Consider the following 3996-nt stretch of genomic DNA (forward strand, 5'->3'; position numbering starts at 1 on the left):
TTTGCCCTCAGCCTGGGCTGCAGAAGGGCCATTATGGCCAATTACTTAGTGTGATAAAATCTGCCACAGTACAAACTGTTCCTTAATTAGATTTAAGTTTTGTCTAAATTCTATTTGTAATTCAGACAGCAAAATAACAAGGCCAACAGCAAAGACGCACTGTCTTCTTCCTTTGGTCCCTGCTGTAACCTGAGGGCAGTGCAGAACTGACACCCTACACCCACGTGCTTTCCTTGCAATGCTTGTGCCCATTTTGTGTTTCCATATCCAGTGCAGGGCTTGGGGTGTGGTCTGGCCTCTGAGGGAGTTCCTTGACCTGTATCCAGCCACAACATAGAGCACATGGATAGTGAAGGCTCCAAAAGCCCCTGAGGGCAAGTGGCCACCAGTAGGGACTGCATGGTTGAGCACCACTGATGTGCTTTTTGGTGATCACAGGCATTTGCCCTCTGGCCTCTATGGTTTGCTACAGCAGCACGCTGCTTGGTGGTGAGCAAGCTGCTGGCAGAATGAAATTCTCCCAAAACACAAAGGAAGCGGTGTGGGGAGCAGCTCCCAGCCATGCCCTTCACCTGGGTCCCCAGCTGTGCACTGGGAACAGCCGGATGGGCACAGCCCTGGTACTCCCAGCATGAGAGAGCACAGCACAGCTTAGGCAGGGTGCTGCTGCTGCTGCCAGCCTGGTTAGCCATTAGCCACAGCAGAGGCTTCAGTTTGGTTTGGGAATGATGGCATTGCTGCACAACCGTGAAGTATGACCGCTGGATTTATCCAAACTACTCCTGCACCATCCCCAGCCATGACAAGGGGTTTAAAAACATTTTGCTCTTTAAAAACCATTGCCAGTGTTTGGCATACATCTTTTCAAGCTCCAGCTTCAGTTTTCAAAATATTTAAAATATATTTGAACGAAATGTTCTTTACAAATTTGAATCCAAATCGTGCAACCTTTTTCTGTGTGATCTCACAAGTGAGGGTAGAAGCTACAGCAAGAAAATTCAGTGTGAAACAAGAAACAGAAGCAGTGATTCAGTAAGATCCATTTTAACTAATCCAGGCCACAGTAATTTGAGGACAGGCATCATCCTATAAGAAGCTGCATTCCTTTGGAAAAAAATTATGCTAGATGTATTCATTTTCTTCCAGCAGAACATTTGCTCCATTTTAGAAGAGGTAACTTCTTCACAGAAAATGTATTTACTGAATGCCATGTTAACACTAATTTGCTATGTGCCTCAGTGACTGTCTATTTTCTGCTGTAGAGGCTGTATACCAGGCTGGCTTTATGTTCCTCGAGTCCTGCTCATGTCCCATATTGTATCTTGCAACTGGCTGCTTTACAAAACTGGATGAATTTATTTTGATGTTTCAGAAAATTTCTATCTAAGACTAATGTCAAAGCAAAACACCATTTAAAATTTTTACAGGGATGGAAATTTACGTAGCAGCCAACGACAAGCCTAAAAATAACTTATTTGTTGGCAACATCAATCTTGTTAATGAACTAAAATAATGAAATATTCCTCTATCACTGCTTTCCAAGACGCAAGAAGAAAAATGTAAAAAATATCAATCAACTCGAGTAGCAAAAACAATGTGAAAACACTTCAACATCCACCTTTTGTTTTGTTGTTTTTTTTTTTGCTTAACCAACAAGGCTGCAAACACCTTCTATGGAACAGTTATGTTCTGGAAATTAGCCTCTTTACTTTTGGTCAGTAACACAATACAACCAATCTGTCCTTCTTCTCCATTTGACCCCTGATGAGGGCAGAAAGTGAACATTGTATATGAGGGCACATGCATCAAACACAGTGGAATCCCTTATATTACAGCTTCATTGTGCCTCTGTTGGCCCTCTCCTGAAATATGCATTTTAAAATAAAATTTGGTGTGTCTAGATATGATAAAATCTTCTAGATCAAGATCAATTCTTATTAACACAGCAAGGTCTTTCCTTAGTCATAAGAGTCACTTTAATAGGAGCACTGATGAACAGCTGAAAGACCTGATTATAAGTCGTTTTTAATGAGAAGTGAGGAGTCTTATCTGTCAGTGAACACTAAACATTTCTCTCTTCTTTCATAGCTAAGGAGAAAAAAAGAACACAACAAATGACAACTTAGCCAACTCCATCACCCAGCAAGACACTGAAGGTGATTTTCTCAAATGTACTGTGTGGAAGTTGGTCTGAAGACTTTGTACCTCCACATTATGTATAACATGCATGGTCTTTCTGCTGGGCTTCCCAGGAAGTTTCATTGTCATTTGTGTTTACAGCTTCAAGATGAGACTTGAAAGATCAGCACCATAAATCAGGCTAAACCCAGAACTCACAGACCTGCTCTACCTCACTGGCCTTCCCTTCCTGATGCACTACTGTGTCACTCAATTTTTAGTGAATTCATGTGCAAGTTCATCTGCTTCAGCTTCAAATTGTACAGCAGCATTTTCTTCCTCACCTGCTTCAGTGCTTTCATCCAGGGGAAGAGGTGGACAGCAATGGCTTGCACAACCATTTGGTTGATGGCACAGGAAGCTGTCAGCCCTGTCAATGTCTTGATCTCTTCAAAAGGGACACAAAACTTTAGGTCCTCATGCCTCAACCTTACCAGCTCTGCAAACCTGGGCACAATCAGGCGGCTGCTGACCAGCCTGGCTTTCTTCTTGCCCTTGCTGACAGTGACTCTGTGCTATGTGCTCATCATTTGCACCTTGGCCACTGGCCCCACACATGGGCTTGCTACAAACAGAAGGCTCTAGGACTTGCTGTTGTCCTCTTGGTGGTCTTCTATGCGTACTTCCTTCCCTTCCATATCTTTTGGGTGGCTCTGTTGCCTAAGATTGGAAGAAAAACTTCCCAAACAGTATTAGAACATGATAACATGAAGAGCAGTCTTTTTTAATGTCTTTTATGAAAAGTCTTAATTGAAAGCTTTCTTTAAAAGACTGCTCTTCATGTTATCATGCTCTAATACTGTTTGGGAAGTTTTTCTTCCAATCTTAGGCAACTGCTCAGGTTAACTACAGTTGTGTCCAGTCAGCTATCACATGGAGAATAAATCCACTCTGCCTACTGTGTCTCTCGGCCACCAGCTCCACTCAACACATGTGGCAACCTATTGCTTTATGTTGTGGTGGGAGACAACTTCCAGCAAGCCATTCTCTCACATTCAAGGTGTAAGTGGAGCAAATACATCCAGGAGCTAGTAGTTCAGGAGCAAAAACTATATGACCAAGTCAGAAATCACATTAAAGTTGTGAAGGAGTCCCTAGAAGTAAATTCCAGCAAACTCAGGACAGCTTTGGCACTCTAAGCTCCTAAGACAATTGTGTTGGTATGACAGCAAGAATTGCATCTGACTTTGCCCTCTCCCTGCAGCAGAGGACTTGTCAAAAAGCTTTCTTGGAAACAGTTTTATATACACCTCTCCTAGCAACCAAAGAAAGAGGAGGGAAAAGACAAGATTAAGCCACCTTGAGGGCAAAATTTAAAGCCATCTAGCCAGGCTGTTCCCAAAGACATTTGGGAAACACAGGGTTCTCTAGCTCTGGGCTTTGCTATTGATTCCAGAAACACAGAGAGCTTAGTCTGGACATGAGAGCAACTTCCATTGATTTCAGTGTTGCCACTGATGTAGTGCTTTGTTTATTACAGCCTAAGTAAAACACAGCAGATACTTTCATGATTGCTGAAACCACTAAATTGCACACCTAGAATGCTCCTAGATAAATCAAATGTTTTCAGATTGGATGGAGGTTCAATGAACTTCATCATAAGGCACTGAGCACTTTAATGGCAAAATCTCTTGCCCTAGGAGAGGATGGGAAGAATAGGAGAGACATAGTGACTACAAGACTATATAAGTGTATGTATATAAATATCTACACTAAAATATATATACACACAAAAATGGAGGAAAAAAATGAATTAAATCATATTCATCTACAGAAGATGATTATAGATGAGTACCAGCCTGTATGAATCTATCAGCT

The 3996-nt window shown here is 42.0% G+C and overlaps 1 pseudogene; it reads left to right on the top strand.

Annotated features, from left to right (window-relative positions):
• The first annotated feature begins 2227 nt into the window (after positions 1 to 2227).
• LOC115902946 lies at positions 2228 to 3317 on the top strand (annotated as a pseudogene).
• Positions 3318 to 3996: the final 679 nt, after the last annotated feature.

This window comes from Camarhynchus parvulus, chromosome 1 (assembly GCF_901933205.1).
Source record: "Camarhynchus parvulus chromosome 1, STF_HiC, whole genome shotgun sequence".
In the NCBI taxonomy this organism is placed as follows: domain Eukaryota; kingdom Metazoa; phylum Chordata; class Aves; order Passeriformes; family Thraupidae; genus Camarhynchus; species Camarhynchus parvulus.